This window comes from Aquarana catesbeiana, linkage group LG06 (genome assembly GCF_042186555.1).
Source record: "Aquarana catesbeiana isolate 2022-GZ linkage group LG06, ASM4218655v1, whole genome shotgun sequence".
Taxonomy (NCBI): Eukaryota; Metazoa; Chordata; class Amphibia; order Anura; family Ranidae; genus Aquarana; species Aquarana catesbeiana.
This window is the reverse complement of record NC_133329.1, coordinates 348323307-348345791: the sequence shown is the minus strand read 5'-3', so window position 1 is coordinate 348345791 and position 22485 is coordinate 348323307. Positions and strand designations below refer to the sequence as shown.

Sequence of the window (22485 nt, the reverse complement as noted above, 5' to 3'; positions counted from 1 at the left end):
AGGAAATCCCTGCATATTAAAGGATTGACTTGATGACCCCCCCAGGTCACCAGAAATGGTGCCCCAATTGGAAAATTTGCCCTCTATTACTTTTCTGGAGACAACCTAAAATTTGGGATTTTCTTTTACATTCACTCTTTTAATGGTAAACAGGACTAATAGAGAGGGTGAATCCCCCTAATGGGGGCACAGACCACAATACAAACTGACAGGGGTTCTAATCCACCTCCACTCTATCCAAAAAAAAAAAAAAGGAAGAAGTTTTGCCTTTAGTTATACTTTCAGTTCTAACTAAACTGTAAAGACAACTGCAGCCAATTTCTACTTTTCCATAGAGTAGGGAAGAGTCAGGACTTGCTCATTTCAGGGGTCCAACCCCCCCCCCCCTTCCCCACCATCAGGGCTTGAGATTGGAAGCATAAAATGGACTAGAAGTGAACTAGAGTGAGCTGGACCTTTACAAGCACAAGTCTTGTCAGCATCTGCCAAACCGGCTGCTTTCAAGACCTGTACTAGTGCCACTTGAAGAAATACTATTGTGCCCACATTCACATTGGGCCTGTTTGGCATGCGATTTGACATGTCAAATCAGAGCCTATTGCTGGCAATGCCATCATCTGAATTGGTGCGATGCTGACTTTGTGGCCCCGCACAGATTCCCAAAAGTAGTTTCTGCACTACTTTTGGTGACTTTGGGGGCGATTTCAATAGACATCTGTGCATGAACCCACACAGATGTCTGTCAAGTTGCCACCCGAAGTCGGTCTGAAATGGCGGTTTGAAATCGTGCGAGTTTTGAATTCAAACCCACCCTCAGTGTGAACGAGGGCTCAAAAGGTCCTGTTCACATCCAGTCTATTTATACGGTTTTCAATGTCAAGCCCTGATTAATGGGGCAGTTTTAGACCCCTGAAACATGTTGGTTACTCTTTTTCCCCCTCATCTTTATTGGAATAAAATCAGTGGTGTGATGCTTCAATTTACATTATTGTTATATTAAAGTACAAGTCAAGGAGACCTCTGGAGAGGAAAGGCTGCCTGCCCGGAAAACAGATTATCGATAAACATCTTAAGATAGAAATCCCAAGTAGATAATCTAACAGGTCTAAACACTATTTTTACACTTTCCTTAGAAATAAAAACATGACAGACCTGAAATCTTACCTACTATATCTATATAAAATCAACCCCAGTGGCTTTTGACATTTCTGGCAGTGCTGAATGCCCATGTCTCCCGCTGCATGCTGTGGTACCATCGTCCAACATCAACAGCAGAAACCTAGTGGTTAGAGGATGGAGCTTCAGCAGTTCTGGAACGGGGGGAGGAGAGACAGGCCGCTGGAGCAGGGTTGCCAACTGTCAGTAAATATACTCAGTTTGTAAAAATCTGTGATTTTTACAGCCGTCTGCACATATCAGGGACTAATAATTTGTCATGCTGTGCTTTTTAAGTGTAAACCAGGCAAATTACTTGTTATGGGTATTTTCTGTGTTTCCTATATGGTGTTTATACTGTTTAAATATCAATTGTCTTATTTTTTAGGTTGTCAGTAAAAATTGTGCTCCATCAGTAAATGTTTCATGTTTTGTCAGTTAAAAATGCAGTGGAAGGTAACACTGCGCCTGAGAGATACAGTAATTATAGTACAGCTTTTAATTTCAAGGAACAGTCACTGAGAATTTTTTAAGGCTAGATTCACACCTATGCAGTTTGCAGTCAGTTCGTTTTCGTTTTCCTGGTACGTATTGCGTGTTTTTGACACGTTTATTGCATTTTTGATGCATTTTGAGCTTGTAGGAGGTGTGTTGTCATGAAGGAGAAACCAGCAAAAATACAACCTGCTGTAGGCAAAAGAGTCTCTGATCCTTTCCAAAAAACGCACTGGGTGGAAACGCACAGATGTGAACATGACCCATAGGAAATCATGTTAAAAAATAGACTGTAGTGCATTTCTGCAAAACTGAAAATGCACTGCAAAACACATAGGTGTGAACCTAGTCTCCAGCCAAACTCCAGGCAGAAAAAAAAAAATACCCTTGCAGTTCTCTCATACCAGCCACAACACTGCAAGGGTTAAATGCTTGTGAATACTAGCAGCAGGGGTCTCTTGTCCAAGGCGAATTGGCCACAGGTGTCATCAAATATAATGCAGGACCAATAGTCTTACATTTTACATGAAGCCAGAGAGGAGAGGGAGTGCTAGAGCCCACTTTAGCAAGGGATAAGGTAAGGGAGTGTAAACTGCCATTGATGACTTCTTCTATAAAAGGCAGTTGCCTGGCTGTCATGATGATGTCTTCAATCTGTTGAATCTTAGCCCTGGAATATTTATACAAATTAGGTAGTTTAGCTTCTCTCAGACATCACTGACTTCATACTTCAGTGACTCAAAGTATTAAAGCCAAAGATAGCCAAGCAAATAGTATTTCCAGAAGGAGTTCAGCAATGGCAGCCTACATATTTCTTTCATGAAAAGTTTTCTTTAAATAGGTGTAAATAGGTAGACATTAATGAAGTCATTAAGTAATTAAGTAGCTAAAGCTAGTTAAATCTTCTAGATCAGAATTTCTCCATAAGTCACCCTTTAACATTTATTAAAATAAAGTTTTCAGTGATTCATGTGAAAGTCATGAAGCGTATTAATTCCCAGAATAAGATAGCTGCATGACTGTGACAACCCATTATATACAGAAGGAATACACAGAAAAAACAGGTGTGGCCATTTAACACAGCTCAATATCTGCTCTACACAAGGCTATGCTGAGTGTAGACTGGTATGACCTTTATAATGACTGAATTTGCAGTAATTAAAGAACACAAGCCTCCCTAATATATGATTAACTTGAAAATAAAAACGCAATTCTGTATGTTTTAGACACAGAGCAAAAACTCCTATAATTTGAAACAAGAATTCAGCTGCGTGGAACCACCAGAGAAGAAAATTGACAAGAACAAGAAACACATAGGTTGGGCTAAATTCTGTTGGCCCAACGTGTAAAATTCGAAATACTAATGACATCATACAAAGCATTTACAGCTCAGCCCCAAGCTACATCACCAATCTCATCTCAAAATATCACCCAAACCGTCCACTTCGCTCCTCCCAAGACCTTCTGCTCTCTAGCTCCCTCATTACACTTTCCCATGCCCAACTCCAAGAGTTCTCCAGAGCCTCTTTCCTCCTCTGGAACTCCCTACCCCAAGCTGTCCTCCTACCCCATCCTCCTTTAGGCGATCCCTGAAATCTCTCTTCAGAGAAGACTATCCCACCTCCACCTCAAAACTGTACTTCTACCTTCTCCATCAGCTCAACCTTCACAGTTTTTACCATTTGAACCACTTGCCCCTCCCTTTTACATTGTAAGCTCTAACAAACTGAACCCTCTAAACCTGCTTGTATCAAATTGTCTCCCTTTATCTTGTAAAGTGTTCAAGCACTATATAAATCCTGTATAAAAATAAGCCTTAAAGTGGTTCTAAAGGCAGAAGGTTTTTTATCGTAATGCATTCTATGCATTACGATAAAAAACCTTCTGTGTGCTGCAGCCCCCCTCAGTCCCCCTAATACTTACCTGAACCCCATCTCAATCCAGCAATGTTGCACAAGACAGAGTCTTGGCTGTCCGGAACTCTCCCTCCTCATTGGCTAAGACAGCAGTGAGCATTATTGGCTCCCGCTAGAGTCAAAGTCAATGAGCCAATGAGGAGATAGGGGGTGAGGGTCAAGCCACGGCTCCGTGCCTGAATGGACACACAGAGTAGCGGCTCGGCTCATATTCCCCCCGTAGCAAGCTGCTTGCTGGGGGGGCACTCGGCAGGAGGGAGGAGCCAGGAGCACTGATGAGAGAACCGAGAAGCGGAAGATCTGGGCTGCTCTGTGCAAAACCAACTGCACACAGCAAGTATGACATGTTTGTTATTTTTTTTTTTTAAACTCTTAATTGACAAGATGTACAAAAAGAAAGAATGTTGGTAAAATGACCAAGGTGCTCAACATGAGCACAATTAAAATACAATTCAGTACACAATTACGTATCATATTTACAGCTGTATATACAGAGATCAATGACACATTTTTCACATAAACGGATGACATCCAGTCACTTATTAGCTAAGTAATGGAGAGTTGGGCATCAGACAACACTCTATCAGGCATGGAGGTATGAGCACGTCTAGATCTATAAACCAAGTATAGGCTCTAAGTTCTCAGGTAGTTGTGAGAGTGGATGAACACCAAGGGTCCCACACCTTATTGTATTTAGTGCGGGAGCCCCTATGCTCAAAGATCATTTTTCAAATGGGAGGCACTGTTGGGTAGATGGAGGCGAAGCTTGATTCCATTTAATCGCTATGGCCTTGCGAGCTAAGAAGAGCGTTTTGGCCACTGTTCCTCATCTAGAATACCAAACAAACATATCTGTGGAGTACATGGCATCAGAACAGATAAAATTTGGGATAATATTGCAAGTACCCTTTTCCAAGGTGGGAGTAAACATGAGAGATTAAGCCCTTGGGGCCCTGAGACCTCAGTATACCTATCAAGGGGTAGTCCGAGAACTGGGGTGCATTAAATTCCAAATTGGGCTTGTAAAGCGCGGCGAAACTGTAGGTACCAGTAGAATACTGTCTGTGGGAGATCATTCTTTCTTTGTAAGTCAGCAAAAGACATGTTTGTTATTTTTAACAAAAAACCCAAAAAACTATAGTATCACTTTAACCACTTTCGGACCGGCTCACGCCGATATACGTCAGCACTTTGAAGGGGGGTAACGTTATGGCAGCAGCTAGCTGCCATAAGCCCGGTATCCTCTTCTTCAGTGAGCGGTCCATTTTCAGATAAAAGTGGTCTCTGAGAGATCACTTTTAGCGGCGGCGGGAGAGGGCCCCCCCCCCCGGGGTGCCCTCTGCCACTTCCGCCCATAGCTCTTAAAGCAACTTTTTTTTTTTATTATTATTGCATTCTAGTGTAAATATGAGATCTGAGGTCTTTTTGACCCCAGATCTCATATTTAAGAGGTCCTGTCATGTTTTTTTCTTGTATTACAGGGGATGCTTACATTCCTTGTAATAGGAATAAAAGTGACACCATTTATTTTTTTTTAAAGAACAGTGTAAAAAAAAAAAACAAAAAAAAAAAAAAAAAAAAAAAAAAAACGCGTCCTGTTGAGCTTGCAAGCAGAAGCGAACGCATACGTGAGCATCGCCCACATACGTAAACAGTGTTCAAACCACACATGTGAGGTATCGCCGCGATCGGTAGAGTGAGAGCAATAATTCTAGCCCTAGACCTCCTCTGTAACTCAAAACATGCAACCTTTAAAAGTTTGTCGCCATTCCACGAGCGGGCGCAATTTTGAAGCGTGACATGTTGGGTATTTACTTGACATAACATTATCTTTCACAATATAAAAAAAAAAATTGGGCTAACTTTACTGTTGTCTTATTTTTTAATTGAAAAAATTGTATTTTTTCCAAAAAAAGTGCGCTTGTAAGACCGCTGCACAAATATGGTGTGACAGAAAGTATTGCAACAATTGCCATTTTATTCTCTAGGGTGTTAGAAAAAAAAAATATATAATGTTCAGGGATTCTAAGCATTTTTTTTAGCAAAATAAACTGCTTTTAACTTACAACAAATCTCAGAAAGAGGGTCCTTAAACAATGTCTATGTTGATTGGGCATTAAAGTGTAGGTATAGCCAACATTTATTTTTATTTTTGGATAGGGAAGGATTAAAACCCCTATCAGGTTATTTTGTTAGTGTTCGTGTTCATGCTGAGATTTCCCTTCACTCCATCTTAAAAATGTAAGATTATGCCAGGGAAATCTCAAACTGAAAAGAAAGCCATCTTAGTTGTCATCAGAACATTTGTCCCTACTGGAAGATTTTTCTTCACCTCTTTCTCTCATGTAAAATTCTAAAATGTAGGTTCTCCCCTTACTTTCTGTTTCAGGGACAAAGTTGATGAAGCCAAACAGAGGGGCGAATCTCCCCAGACAGTGCTAGGACAAAGTCATCTAGAGCCCAGGGCGAACATGCCAAATTGCCCCCAACCCCCCCAGCTCAAATCCTCTCATTTCTCATATGCCCCCAGCATAAATCCACCCCCTCCCCGAAAGAAATTCCCTCCTCCTAGTACAAACACTCTATCCCTCAAATTTGCCCTCTGAGCACAATCCTCCTCCCCCCACTCCAAATCCTGTCCCCCCCCCAGCAAAAATTCTCCCCAATTCCCCATCCTAACACCCCCCCAAATTTCACCTCCCATCACAAATACAGCCAATCATCCCTCCTAGCACAAATCTTCTTTCCCCATCCCCGTCCCAACAAAAATCCCCTCAATTCACTACTCCTAGCGCACCTCCCCAAATTTCCTCTCCTAGAAAAATTCTTATCCCCTGCCGTCCCCAGCTTTCCCCCTCTCAAAACAAATCACCTCCCCTCAACCTCCTTGTGGTACCCCCCACCTCACATGATACCACAGTGCTCAGGGCCACCGTCCCTCCTGCCCACCCCTTGTCCGGGCCCTGTCCCCAGAGGATACACAGACCACAATTAAAACACGACAGAAGTTCTAATCCCGTAACATTATATCAAAACAAAAAAAAAAGTTTTGCCTTTACATATGCGCAAGATAGATAGATATCCTTTTACAGAGCCTTGAAAAAGTATTCATACCCCGTGAAATTTTCCACATTGTCATGTTACAACCAAAAATGTAAATTTATTTTATTGGGATTCTATGTGATATACCAACACGAAGTGGCACTTAATTGTGAAGTGGAAGGAAAATGATAATTTTTTTTTACAAATAAATATGTGAAAAGTGTGGCCTGCATTTGTATTCAGCCCCCCTCCAGGTCAATATTTTGTAGAACCACCTTTTGCTGCAATTACAGCTGCAAGTCTTTTTGGGGATGTCTCTACCAACTTTCGACATCTACAGAGTGAAATGTTTGCCCATTCTTCTTTGCAAAATAGCTCAAGCTCGGTCACATTGGATGGAGAGCGTCTGTGAACAGCAATTTTCAAGTCTTGCTACAGATTCTCAATTAGATTTAGGTCTGGACTTTGACTGGGCCATTCTAAACACATGAATATGCTTTGATCTAAACCATTCCATTGTAGCTCTGGCTGTATGTTTAGGGTCATTGTCCTGCTGGTAGGTGAACCTCCGTCCCAGTCTGAAGTCTTTTTGCAGACTCTAACAGGTTTTCTTCTAAGATTGTCCTGTATTTGGCCCCCATCATCTTCCTGTCAACTCTGACCAGCTTCCCTGTCCCTGTTGAAGAAAAGCATCCCCACAACATGATGCTGCCACCACCATTTTTCACGGTGGGGATGGTGTGTTCAGGGTGATGTGCAGTGTTAGTTTTCCTGCCACACAGAGTCTTGCTTTTAGGCCAAAAAGTTGAATTTTGCTCTTATCTGACCAGAGCAACTTCTTTCCACGTTTGCTGTGTCCCCAAATGGCTTCTCACAAACTGCAAACGGGATTTCTCATGGTTTTCTTTCAACAATGGCTTTCTTTTTTGCCACTCTTCTATAAAGGACAGATTTTTGGAGTGCACGACTAATAGTTGTCATGTGGACAAATTCTCCCACCTGAGCTGTGAATCTCTGCAGCTCCTCCAGAGCTACCATGGGCATCTTGGCTGCTTCTCTGATTAATGCTCTCCTTGTCCAGCCTGTCAGTTTAGGTGGACGGCCATGTCTTGTCATGTAGGTTTGCAGTTGTGCCATACTCTTCAATGCATCATCCGAAAATGAAAACAGTGCTCCATGAGATGTTCAAAGCTTGGGATATTTTTTTTATAATCTAGCCCTGCTTTAAACTTCTCCACAACTTCATCCCTGACCTATCTGGTGTGTTTCTTGGCCTTTATGATGCTGTTTGTTCACTAAGGTTCTCTAATACACCTCTGGATGGCTTCACAGAACAGCTGTATTTATACTGAGATTAAAGTACCAACAGGAGGACTCTCTTTACCAACTAGGTGACTTCTTAAGGCAATTGGTTCCACTAGATGTTAGTTAGGGGTATCAGAGTAAAGGGGGCTGTATACAAATGCACGCCACACTTTCAGATAATAATTTGTAAACCTCTTGGAAAACCATTTATCATTTTCCTTCCACTTCACAATTATGTGCCACTTTGTGTTGGTCTATCACATAAAATCCCAATAAAACACATTAAGTTTATGGTTGTAACATGACAAAATGTGGAAAATTTCAAGGGGTATGAATAAAAGGAACTGTAAATGATTCTTTCATCAGTGCAATGCTCATTAAAAATTCAATCAGAATTTCACCTTCAGGGTGTCAGGTTGCTCAGAAAACAGTAAATAGCCTCCAGCACATATAAGACAAGATTTTTGGCAAAGTGTATTGTGGGTGCTTTGTACAAAGAACACAGCAAGGTGACCTAAAATGTAAACTTATCAGAAATGTGGATTAGCGCTGTGTAAATTGACGGAGCTACAAAAGTACCTGTAAAAAAAAAAAAAAAATTTACATTGGAGAATTGTAAAATGCTCTTAAGGCAGAACTCTCCTATGCTTTTCAGCCAAGGAAGCTGCAATCTTAGCTTCTGTTTGATCTGCAACTGCCATAGTGCTGCACATGTGATCAGTTATGACACCAGCCATTTGATGGTTTGACAGTTTGGTTGAAAGCACAAGCAAATTTGACAGTTACTGGCATGCCAGGAATGTAACAGTTTTTTTTTAAACCGTTAATGGGTTTAGTTCCGCTTTAATTGGGATCAAAGCGGATAATAGGGACATTAATAGAACCAACGTTTGTCCCAATTTAAATTAGCATTTTGTGCTTTTAAATGCGTTTTAGATGCTATACCCTGGAACCTTATGCAACACGTTTAGATGAAAACTGCACCAAAGATAGAGCAAGCAGGGCTTTATATATTATATTATTAATATATATATATATATATATATATATATATAAAAAGCTGTGCATCAGGGCATTGTATGAAAAATTACAAAAACATTTTACATAAACCCTAAAACATGCATTCACCATGTATCCGTCTTCTTCAAACTAAATTGTGAAGTATATAAAAAATCATGAGGAGACCGACACTTTTTCTAGCACCCGGAATGCACGAAATGTGAATGGGGGCTTAGGCCGAAAAAAATGCTTTTTTCCAAAAATTCTTTTTCACTTAATGTAAAAAAAATAAAATAAAAAAAAAATCTACTCCTTTCTTACTAGAAACACATTTTTTCCCAGTATCAAACATAGGTACACAGAAGGATGCACTTTGAAAAAGTTTTGCTAGTTTTACAAATGTTCTACAGTTTGGTTTCATGCTTCAAAACTTGTTTGTACAATCCAATAATTACGGTAGGTGTGCAATGCTAAAACACACTGCAGATAATCACACTTTAGCCAGCTTAAATCCATTAATGATTTACTACCTGAAAAGGAATCAGTTACATTAATCTATATTTATTTTTGCCAAACCCTTCCACATGTAAAGTGATAAGCTGAAAGAAAAAAGGTGTAGCAATTAGAAATCCTCTTAAATGTGAGCCTATTCTTTTGCCAATACTAGACAACTAGTGGCTTAGCTTTATAGAAGGAACCATAGGGTGGCTTGACCCACATTACTCAAAGTTTCCCTCCACTGGAGCCCTGAGTAAATACCTATTAGTTTCCAGTATGGGGAACTGGTGTTTATGTGGGTACCTAACGGCTAGGAATGAAAATTGGTTTAAAATTGGTTTAATGAATTGTGGACCTAAAAGGAAGGGGGTTGTCTTTGGAGAAGGTAAACCAGTATGGTATATTAAGGTCTAAGGCTGATCCTAGGCTACGGTCTCTCTGATCACTCAACAGAACATAAGATCTTAGATATATGGCTGGGAGCTCCTACAAAAAAAAAAAAAAAAAAAAAAAAAAAAAAAAACACAACAGGTATCTTTCTTGGAAATTAATGGCTATATACACACACTGTATAGCCATTTTTTTCGAGGAGATGCAGTTCTGCCTCCTGAAACATGTTGGCTGTACTTGATGTTCAATAAATATTATGACAATGTATTCCAAACTAAAAATTACCTTTTTTAATAGGCACTGCTGACTATGTGCTTTTCAGGTAGGGAACAGGTGACACTCCATCTGCGTTTTCATAACGCAGCTCTGGGTACTTTAGCACAGAATTGCCAGACCCCGTAGCCGAGCCTATGAAGGCCTGGTTTTGACTTAAAAAAAAAAAAAAAAAAAAGAAACAAACAAAAATTTCAGGGGCTCCTGCAGTTGAGGAATGTGGAAAAGGCAAATATAACTTGGCTATGGTGCTCTTACAAAGCAAATGTGTTCCTTTACCAAGTATGGGCAAAGTACAAGCTCACTGTAAAAACTCTCCAGTCGGCGCAATCTGTTAGATGGAAACAGGCCCTAAGGTCTCTCATCATTCTGCCCCCAGTATGATAAGAGATCTTAGGGTGCCCACAGATATATGTGTGGGGCAACAAAAGCAATGAGGAATGGTTTCCAATCCCTGCCGATTGACTCTTCTAGACCTGACAGCTGTAGTCAATATCATTATACAAGGTCCCGATCATGGAATCATGAGTAGCTAGCTGGCCATACACCTATAGATTATCTGCAGATTTTCTATGGTTAGATGGAAAAAGTGGGAGATTCCTCCATCCACACAGTTTAGCGAACATGGAGAAATCTGTTGCACTTTTTCCATCTAACCATAGAAAATCTGCAGATAACCTATAGCTGTATGGCCAGCTTTAGTCTCAGCCAGTTTGATTTTCATGCTCTTATCTTATGTCTCTTACCTACTTTTTGCTCCTATAGACAGAGAATTAACCCTTCTTATGAAAAAAATAAAATAAAATTTTGGCAGCAAATTGTGGCCTTTGTCTAATGTGTTATTACTGAAAACTCTAGTTTTTGTATTTCACTTAGTTTTAGAAAGTTAGAATTTTTTTTTTTTTTTTAAAGCACCCGTGACAAGGGGTCATCTGTTATTTTTAAAGGTTGGAAGATAGAGATGCCATAGTGGTGTGTCTTTTTTTTTTTACCTTTTCTTTTTCCACTTTTAATCGCTGGCTTTTGTAAATACTCTGCATATTTTTTTTGTAATTTTACTCCCATTCTCAACCTTCTATGTCAGTGATGACGAACCTTGATGCCCCGGTTGTTTGTGAACTACATTTCCCATGATGCTCATCTACACTGCAGAGTGCATGAGCATCATGGGAAATTTAGTTCCAAAACATCTGGGGTGCCAAGGTTCGCCAGGACTGTGTTGCTATACGGATAACTGCAAAAGAGACATAGGGGTTGATTTACTAAAACTGGAGCGTGCAAAATCTTGTCAAGCTGTGCATGGTAGCCAATCAGCTTCTAACTTCAGTTTGTTCACTTAATCTTTGACAAAAAAACAAACTGTAAGCCGATTGGTTAGTGAACTGGCGAACTGCACTAGATTTTACCCTAGATTCACATCTATGAGTTTCTGTGGGCAGCGTTTGCATTGGCACGACAGCCTATTCATTTTAATGTTCTGCTGTGCCTGCGTTTCCTGCAGAGAAAGGTCCATGCAATTTTTTCAAAACATGGCCCGCAGGGAAATCGCATCACCATTTTGACCATGTAATTTCCCTGCACGTGCATTGCGATTCTATATGCGTTAGGGTGCCATTCAGAATGAATGGCAGCCCCGTGCATTTTCTCATAGCAGCGCATTTTCACTGTGGGTGGTTGCAGCGATTCCCGCACCCTCACCCACAAGCATTGGTGTGAACCAAGCCTTACACTCTCCAGTTTTAGTAAATCAACCCCAAAGGGTCCTAGAAATGGCTTAGCATGGCTCAGTGCAAAGCTAGGATTTACAGAAAACCTGTGTTCTTGTAAAAATTTATTTAAAATAGCCCTTGCCCAGCATGTACCATAAGGTACCATTAGCATTTTTTTCCCAGCATTTCTAGACATTTCTAAAAAATGAAAAAATAAAAAAAGCCCAGACTTTAGGAATCAGACCCACCAAGAAGCCACACTCTGGAATCTGTCTGCATACAACTACACACATCGAGGTAATGTTTGTGAACTTTAGAACAATTACAACAGACAGTATCCACAATCCATGGACTGATTTAATTTGTTGCCCAAAAAGGCACATGGCTGAGCCCATTAATGTAATTGTCAGTATATTTTCTTCACCCAGACATTCCAGTTGCATTGTACAGCCTGTCATTGACATAAATGCCTGTGTGTTGTTATACTCATGTATATGAAGGTGCTGTCCTAATTACGAGTACCGTGTATGGGCACATGCAAAGAACAGGGCTCCCTGGGCAAGTGAAAAACACCGGCAGTTACGCTGAATGGGGCTCAGTTGGGCCATGTGCAAGAGCCCTAAAAACACAAGTGGTCAATTTTAAAAACCAGCAACATTTCTACAGACAGAAATATCCACATATAAAAAAGGGACTGTCCCTGGAAATTGAAGGCAACTGGTACTCATCTCACCACAACAGCTATAAATGTATTGGGAGATAGACCTAGATGAAATGTCCAATGACCATTCATACATGCCTGCCTATCAGAAAGGAGGTCAGTATGGTGAATATGTGGAGCGGAAGAACCGGGACACTCATACATCTGTCACTTTGTGTTTTGTCTAGAGCTATAGAGACAACAGAAGTTCCCACCAAGAAGTCTCTAGAGACTTTGCAAGATTAGCTGAAAAAATAGAATTGGAATCTGCCCTCAGGTATTGTGCCTGTAACTTGCTCAGGTCTGTACAGATGTTGTCCCTGTAAAAGCAGATAGCTTGTGCTTGAATTACAGTGCGTTATTGTGCTCTGGTGTCTGTCATTTGTTAGCAGTTCATGTAAATTTGGCCATTGAGTGGGACAGACTTCTGCATCCTGGAGGAACTGCCAGTAATCACTGTGACATGAACACTGGAAGAGCCAGTTCAGCTGGAAAAGGGTGCTTTGTGTACCAGAGAACCTGGAGAAATCCAAAGCAAAATTATGTCACCGATAGGATCACATAAAAAAAAAAAAAATGAAACAATAAAAAAAGATCTTCAATGTTCTCTCCCTTTCAAAACTTGCATAAACCAGAACACACTGCTCTGCAAAGACATGGTGTATTACCAACTTTTTTGAAAAAACATAAAGGTCAATTTCCAATTGAGAATGTTCAATTGTTGCCATGTAAAACTGTACAAATGGTGTAAACCAGCCTTTCTCAAGAGGAACCGTTAAAATAACTTTCCAGTCTCAAGCTGGCGACACACAGTTATATTTTCATTCGAATGTTGTAGAAAACTTGTTCAGCAGAACATTCTTTCAGACCATCATTAGGTCAACTATTGAAAGCCCTTTATATTTCTTCCAGATCTATTTCAATGGAATCGAAGGTGTATAAAACCTCTTTCATTACAATTTGTATAATTTACCCAAATAAAAACTATATTCACTTAGAATTTTGTTTGTGAAAAGATTCCATCCTGCTCCTTCAAATCTTCTGGTCAATACTGTTAAAAACAACTTTGGTTTGACCCAACAAACCTTTAGATCAAGGGGTCTTCAAACTTTCCAAACAAAGGGCCAGTTTACTGTCCTGCAGATTTTGAGGGGGGGGCAGACTGTGGTTAGTGTATTAGTGGGAGAAATAGGGCCCCACCGTTGGTATCAGTCAGGGGAATAGGGGCCCCACCGTTGGTATCAGTCAGGGGAATAGGGGCCCCACCGTTGGTATCAGTCAGGGGAATAGGGGCCCCACCGTTGGTATCAGTCAGGGGAATAGGGGCCCCACCGTTGGTATCAGTCAGGGGAATAGGGGCCCCACCGTTGGTATCAGTCAGGGGAATAGGGGCCCCACCGTTGGTATCAGTCAGGGGAATAGGGGCCCCACCGTTGGTATCAGTCAGGGGAATAGGGGCCCCACCGTTGGTATCAGTCAGGGGAATAGGGGCCCCACCGTTGGTATCAGTCAGGGGAATAGGGGCCCCACCGTTGGTATCAGTCAGGGGAATAGGGGCCCCACCGTTGGTATCAGTCAGGGGAATAGGGGCCCCACCGTTGGTATCAGTCAGGGGAATAGGGGCCCCACCGTTGGTATCAGTCAGGGGAATAGGGGCCCCACCGTTGGTATCAGTCAGGGGAATAGGGGCCCCACCGTTGGTATCAGTCAGGGGAATAGGGGCCCCACCGTTGGTATCAGTCAGGGGAATAGGGGCCCCACCGTTGGTATCAGTCAGGGGAATAGGGGCCCCACCGTTGGTATCAGTCAGGGGAATAGGGGCCCCACCGTTGGTATCAGTCAGGGGAATAGGGGCCCCACCGTTGGTATCAGTCAGGGGAATAGGGGCCCCACCGTTGGTATCAGTCAGGGGAATAGGGGCCCCACCGTTGGTATCAGTCAGGGGAATAGGGGCCCCACCGTTGGTATCAGTCAGGGGAATAGGGGCCCCACCGTTGGTATCAGTCAGGGGAATAGGGCCCCACCGTTGGTATCAGTCAGGGGAATAGGGCCCCACCGTTGGTATCAGTCAGAGGAATAGGGCCCCACCGTTGGTATCAGTCAGAGGAATAGGGCCCCACCGTTGGTATCAGTCAGAGGAATAGGGCCCCACCGTTGGTATCAGTCAGAGGAATAGGGCCCCACCGTTGGTATCAGTCAGAGGAATAGGGCCCCACCGTTGGTATCAGTCAGAGGAATAGGGCCCCACCGTTGGTATCAGTCAGAGGAATAGGGCCCCACCGTTGGTATCAGTCAGAGGAATAGGGCCCCACCGTTGGTATCAGTCAGAGGAATAGGGCCCCACCGTTGGTATCAGTCAGAGGAATAGGGCCCCACCGTTGGTATCAGTCAGAGGAATAGGGCCCCACCGTTGGTATCAGTCAGAGGAATAGGGCCCCACCGTTGGTATCAGTCAGAGGAATAGGGCCCCACCGTTGGTATCAGTCAGAGGAATAGGGCCCCACCGTTGGTATCAGTCAGAGGAATAGGGCCCCACCGTTGGTATCAGTCAGGGGAATAGGGCCTCAGTGTTGGAGTCAGTGGGTGGAGTAGTTCCCCTTTACTTGTGTCAGTGCTTTCAAATGAAATTCTACTAGTGTAGGCCAGCTTCAGGGAACCTCTGCTAATAATTATTATATCTACAGGTTACACTACATTAATGTGATGGTCACTGGGAGTAAATGCTTCTTACAATTTTTATCATTGGGAAGAAGACCTCCTTACAGATAGGAACAATTAATTTTTGGTGTCAGTGGTTATTTATCTGGCAGGCTGAATTTGTTAATTTTTCAAGGAACCCCTAGAAACCTAGAGGAACCCTAGGGTTCCACAGAACCTTGGTTGATAAAGGTTGCTATAGACAGACTTCGTTACAGACAAATTTCAACATTTCCATAATCCCACAGTGGATACCATGGGCGTAACTACAAATCATGAGGCCACTCAGCAATATTTTGATATTAGGAGTTCTGACTTCACTCTAACTTGCATGCTTGTTCCGGGTTAGCAACTCAATAAAAAGGACTCTAAAAAGGGGATCAGCAATGGCAACCCCCCCTCCCCTTCCCCCCCCCCCCTATTACCCAGTCAGTTTGGGGTGGGTGCCAATGGGGGATATTGCCCAGCATGACCTAGAGTCATATAGACTGCAGTGATAAAAGTCTCTCCTCCTGTATATGACAGTGACACCCTCATTCTGTCCTTACAGCTGAAACGATCAGTGACTTATTTACTGTGCATCATGAAACATTCATCAGGGAATTACAACACCATCACCTGGACTTGTCACAATTGAGGCAGATACACAGAACTGGAAATTCTGGTGGGGATTTCTCTCCACAGGAATACCTGACTGAGAAAAAAAAGCAAGCCTGAACAGATATTAATTATGCAAAAATTGAAGGATCAGATTTGGGAGGAGTTGCCCTTTAAAAACTATTAAGGCGACAGACCAGAATATTACTGTTATACAGGCCTTGTTCAAATCCCCCACCCATCGTACGTGTAGACAATCTGTTTGTTGAAATATGTCAACTCCTTAACTGTCTGCTAATTATGTTGCCAAATAAATGTCAGCTATTAAAGTGGACCTTTCGGTCTGCAAGAATAAAATTCCTGACATGTCACAATACACAGCAACAGTATCATTTTTCTTTATAGCTCTCTCTCAAAAGCTTTATTTTTCTTTATCATAAAAAAACATCCTTGAGTTTAAAAGAGAAGTACAGCCAAAACTTGTTTGGCTATACTTCCCATGTGGATCACAGGAGTGCAGTTAGTTCTCTGCTCACTTCTGTGAGCAGAGAGCCAGTGACTGACAGTCAACGGCTCTCCACTCACGGTGCTCTGAGAACAGAGAGATCGGTGGTGTTTGATCGCTCAGTTCTCAGTGTTAGAGCCAGCAGGGGACAGATGCAGCATCCATCTAGGCAAGTAGGATTAAAAAAAATAAATAATATTCCCATACTTCTCTTTTGAAAGGGGAAGTAAAGGCAGGTTTATCATCTTAATGCATTCTATACATTAAGATAAAAAGCCTTCTGTGTGCAGCAGCTGCCCCAGCAACCCCCTAATTACTTACCTGAGCCCCATCTCTATCCAGAGATGTCCACGAATGTCTCAGCCAACCGAGATTCTGCTTCCTGATTGGCTGAGACACAGCTGCAGCACTATTGACTCCCGCTGCTGTCAAAGTCAGCCAGCCAATAAGGGAAGATAGGGGGCGGCTCGGGTCAGGGCTCCATGTCTCAATGGGCACAGGGAGCTGTGAATCAGCTCGGGTGCCCCCATAGGAAGCCACTTCCTATGGGGGCACTGAACAGGTGGGAGGGACCAGGAGCAGCGAAGAGGCACCCAAGAAGAGGTGGATCCAGGCTGCTCAGTGCAAATCCACTGCAACAGAGCAGGTAAGTATTGTAGCTGCTGACTTTTAAATATTAGGACAGTTACCTGTCGTGGAATCCAGCGATGTCGGCACCCCAGCCGATGCTTCCATCAGCTCTCAGGTGCTGCCACCGCCATTGCCTGTAAGACCCCTTTCACACTAAGTGCTTTCACACTGGGTCGGTGCGCTTGCGGGACGGAAAAAAAGTCCCGTAAGCACCATCTTTAGGGCGGTTTGGGAGCGCCACTCCCAAAACGCCCTGCCCATTGAAATAAATGGGCAGCGCTGTCGAATTGCCTGCAAAGCGATTTGACACGGCGCTTTTAACCCTTTTTTCGGCCGCTAGCGGGGGTTAAAAGCGACCCACTAGCGCCCGAAAAGCGCCGCTAAAACGATGGTAAAGCACCTTGCAGCTTTACAGCAGGTTCCCTACTGCGCATAGCGCAGTGCGCTTTGTGAATGGCCCAGCAGCAATATCTGTTCCCCCACTCCCCCCGAAAGGCGCCAAATGTGGCAACAGAGAGGGGGAGAAAGCACATAAGTGGGGCTTCCCCTTTTGAGTGGAGCTCTGCTTTAAAGTGATTGAAAAGCCTAAACATTTATTACCTTAAAGTGGATGTAAACCCGACTCATGAAATTTGAGCTGGGCACATGTATCTACAGTGTTTCCTCATTTCTCTTCAGAGCACTAAGTCCCGTGTCTTTCTCCTGCTCTGTTCTTCTGTGATCAGCCTGATAACTTCTGACAAGTTCTCCAACACGTGATAAAACCAGGCTGAATTTTGTGTTAGGGAGGGTGCTATAAATAGATTAACAGAAAGCTGCTTTACTCACAGGGAAGCTCTGAAAGTCTCTGCCTATTGTGGAGGGGGGTTTGTCCCAGTATGAAGTAGGGGCAGGTAGCTGTCAAAACTAGGTACCTGCTTCCTAAATGTAAAACAATCCAGTACACACAAGGAAAAGGGGGGGGACAATCAGTAGAGCTTTCTGTAGTAAGTGAAATTCTGACTTAAAGGAGGAGAATGCCAGGCATAGGTATGTTATACATAAATACAGTGCCTAGAAAAATATTCATACCCCTTGAATTTTTCACATTGTCATGTTACAACAGAATTCGTAAACGTATTTTATGTGATAGACCAACACAAAGTGGCACATAATTGTGAAGTGGAAGAAAATAGATAAATGATTTTAAAAATGTTTTACAAATAAATATGTGAAAAGTGAGGCGTACATTTGTATTCAGCCCCCTAAGTCAATACTTTGTAGAACCACCTTTCACTACAATTACAGCTGCAAGTCTTTTTGGGGATGTCTCTACCAGCTTTACACATCTAGAGAATGACATTTTTGCCCATTCTTCTTTGCAAAATAGCTCAAGCTCTGTCAGATCGGATAGAGAGCATCTGTGAACAGTAATTTTCAAGTCTTGCCACAGATTCTCAATTGGATTTAGGGCTGGACTTTGACTGGGCCATTCTAAAACATTAAATATGCTTTAATTTAAACCATTCTATTGTAGCTCTGGCTGTATGTTTAGGGTCGTTGTCCTGCTGGAAGGTGAACCTCCGCCCCGTCACAAGTGTTTTGCCGACTGTAACAGGTTTTCTTCTAATGCCGCGTACGCACGGCTAGTTTTGCCGTCGGAGTAAACTACGAAGGTTTCTCCGACAGAATTCTGCTGAAACTGTCTTGCATACACACGATCACACCAAAGTCTGATCGTAAAGAACGAGGTGACATACAGCACGTACGACGGGACTAGAAAAAGGAAGTTCAATAGCCAGTAGCCAATAGCTTCCATCTCGTATTTGCTGCAGAGCATGCATCGTTTTTGGTTCGTCGGAACAGCATACAGACGAGCGGTTTTCCTGATAGGAATTGGTTCCGTCGGAAATATTTAAAACATGTTCTATTTCTAGGTCCGTCAGAATTTTTTAAAACAAAAAGTCCAATGAGGCATACACACGATCGGAATATACGATGAAAAGATTCCGTTGGACTTTTTCTGTCGGACATTCCGCTCGTGTGTACGCAGCATAACAGTACCCTGTATTTGGCTCCATCCACCTTCCCATCAACTCTTACCAGCTTGCCTGTTCCTGCTGAAGAAAAGCATTTCTAAAACATGATGCTGCCACCACCATGTTTCACAGTGGGGATGGTGTGTTCAGGGCGATGTGCAGCGTTAGGTTTTCTGCCACACAAAGTTTTGTTTTTACACCAAAAAGTTTAATTTTGGTCCCATCTGACCAGAGCACCTTCTTCCACATACTGTTGTTCATAATGTTCAATCAAATAATGCTTTGAATTAATTGAGAAAATATAAATCATTCACTGAATCACGTCCATGCTGACTTGCTGAACTCCTGTATTCACAATGCATCAGGCTGGCCACTCAGCATGGGACTTGGAAGCAAGTGGACATCACTGAAGTAATAGTGGGGCATCAGTAGGGTATGGTATAGACATAGTATCCGTCCAAGCTAAGATGTAACTTTTGTATAACATGCCAAAGTCTGGAATTATTCTTTAGACCCCTTTCACACTGGGGGGTTCTCAGGCGCTTTTGAGCTAAAAAATATCGCCTGTAAAGCGCCTGAAAACACCTCCCCTGCAGCCCCAGTGTGAGAGCCTGAGTGCCTTCACACTGGAGCGGTGCACTTGCTGGAGCGGCCGCTAGCGTGGGGTTTAAAAGCAAAATCGGCGCTATTACAACGGTAAAGGGCTGCTAAAATTAGCAGGGCTTTACCGCTAACGCCCTCCCCGCCCCTGTGTGAAAGTAGCCTTAATGTGAAAACATATCTAATGCTAGGACCACTTTTAAAAAAACTACCAGACAGTGTATGGCATTATTTGACAATGTTTTTGCTACTTATACTGTACTTTACAAATTTTCAATAAAGAACAATATTTAAAAAAAAAAGAAAAAAAAAAAAAAAAAAAAAAAAAAAAAAAGGCAAAAGACCTTCCAGTGTGAGGATAACCGGTAGTATGAGGAATGGAGCCTGCCATTGACAACCTCTCCCAATATGCTAGTTGTGTAAAGATGGCATACACTGTTCGAAGTTTGAGCAAATCCTGATGAATTGGTCATAATTCGAGCTGTTGGTGGCCCTGTTGGTACCCCCACCATTATGATCAATATAACATGCGCATGTTAGTGTAGTAATAAAATGGAGGTGTGAACAGTTGCATTTTATGCTTTAATTTTTTTTTTTTTATCTTTATTCAAATATGTTACAAAAATGACAATTCATTCAGCTCCATGCCCTACGTAAAATGCAGACATGCCACATTTATATGCAACATACCTGAGTGAGTGTGGCAGGGCACACAGAAAACAATTGTCATGGTGTGAATGAGCCCTTTTGGATTGGTTTTGGTAATATATGTTATATTGTATGTCATTATATAATTTGTATTGTTAATCTATCTACGATCGGTGCCATTGATTCATAGATAATTTCTTTACCAGCTGTCTAAAAATGGTTTTCAACTCATTCACACACTCATTCAGTAGTTTTGTATGCTGTGGGTATAGCATGGCTCAAGCCAAAAAAGGTTTGGGAAATAAAAAATAAATAAATATAACCCCCCCCCACACACACACACACACACACACACACACACACACACACACAATAACACACAATAACACTAGGCAACACTATCCCTAAAGGTTGGGGTTGCTATACCATTAAATACACAAGAATACCTCAGAGATTTCTCGGTGTTTAATACACCGATATACTGGCTTCTATGGGCTGGAGCTTGAGGAAAACAAGACAAATACAGCACTAATGTAACCTACATTTATAAAGACATTTATTCCAACTTTACATGCAGCTTTCTAATTGATAATTGATTTTTTTTTCCAACTATTTCATATACGTATGTGTATTAGATTTCCACATTAACATCTATATGTACACCTGAATATCCTCATTTCCAATAGAAATCTTGCTATTCACATGGCAATTTTTAGTTAATTCCTAACACTTTTCAACTGGGAATTGCAAATATGATAAGTTATCTTAAGAAACAAAGCAATCTACCACTCTCTAGTTCGACCACCAGAATTAATTCAGCTGTGAAGGGCCATAAATGGACAGTGTCAATAAAGTTTGTTGAATTGAAAATAGAAAGAAGCTATAGCAATCTCTTTGAAAGTAACTGGGAAAATTGTGATCTCATTTTGAAACCACCTTTTTATGCCTTCCATTGCTTTACAGGTTCAAAAAAAAAAATAGTATAGAACAGTGGTCTCCAAACTTTGGCCCTTTGCTTGCCTTTACCTGGCCCTTAGGGCACTATTCCTTCCATTGACACCAACAATGGGACACTATTCCTTCCATTGACACCAACAATGGGACACCATTCCTTCCATTGACACCAACAATGGGGCACTATTCCTTCCATTGACACCAACGAGGGGGGACTATTCCTTCCATTGACACCAACGATGGGGCACTATTCCTTCCATTGACACCAACGATGGGGCACTATTCCTTCCATTGACACCAACGATGGGGCACTATTCCTTCCATTGACACCAACGATGGGGCACTATTCCTTCCATTGACACCAACGATGGGGCACTATTCCTTCCATTGACACCAACGATGGGGCACTATTCCTTCCATTGACACCAACGATGGGGCACTATTCCTTCCATTGACACCAACGATGGGGCACTATTCCTTCCATTGACACCAACGAGGGGGCACTATTCCTTCCATTGACACCAACGATGGGGCACTATTCCTTCCATTGACACCAACGATGGGGCACTATTCCTTCCATTGACACCAACGACGGGGCACTATTCCTTCCATTGACAGCAACTATGGGGCACCATTCCTTCTATTGACACCGATGGGGCACTATTACTTCCATTGACACCAACGATGGGGCACTATTACTTCCATTGACACCAATGATGGGGCACTATTCCATGGGGCATTGTTCACTACCATCAAAGCCAAACACATTTTTCTACTCCCACTAGCTACAGTCTGGCCCCTCTAAACCCTAAAAGGGCAGTAAACTGGCCTTTTGTTTCGAAAGTTTAGAGACCCCTGGTATAGAAGGTTGAATCGCTTCACCAAATTTCCAGGTGACCATAGTCAGATAAATAGTTAGGGCCTGTTCACACCACTGAAGTGCAGTAACATGCATGCTGGTGGGATGTGGCATCAATGATTGTGAAAGACACCCCAACACACCTTCAGCAATACACTAGCATGCACTGTGCTGCAGAAAATGCTACATGCAATATTTTTGTCAGTTTCGGAGTTCAGCAGCCCTTGCAAATGAATGGGTCGCCTTAACAAAATGCATTACAATGCAGATCTGTGTAGTGAACCAGAGTGGAGCAGGCTGTTGAGAACCTACCCTTACAGAATGGAGGGTTTTAGTGACAGATGTGTCAAACTGATTGGCTTAATTGGCAATTGATACAGCATCAACGGGGGTCATAAACGTATCTAAACCTACAAACACAAATATGTGACCAGAAACGTGGTCAGGTCCTGGGCAGATCAAAAACCTTCATTCTATCCCAAATAATCTACAACA

The 22485-nt window shown here is 42.3% G+C and overlaps 1 protein-coding gene across 1 annotated transcript in view; it reads right to left on the bottom strand.

Annotated features, from left to right (window-relative positions):
* The window catches only part of GALNT3 (polypeptide N-acetylgalactosaminyltransferase 3), an 89498-nt gene that overhangs the window by 45784 nt on the left and 21229 nt on the right, over positions 1-22485 (bottom strand). The gene's annotated exons all lie outside the window — the stretch shown is intronic.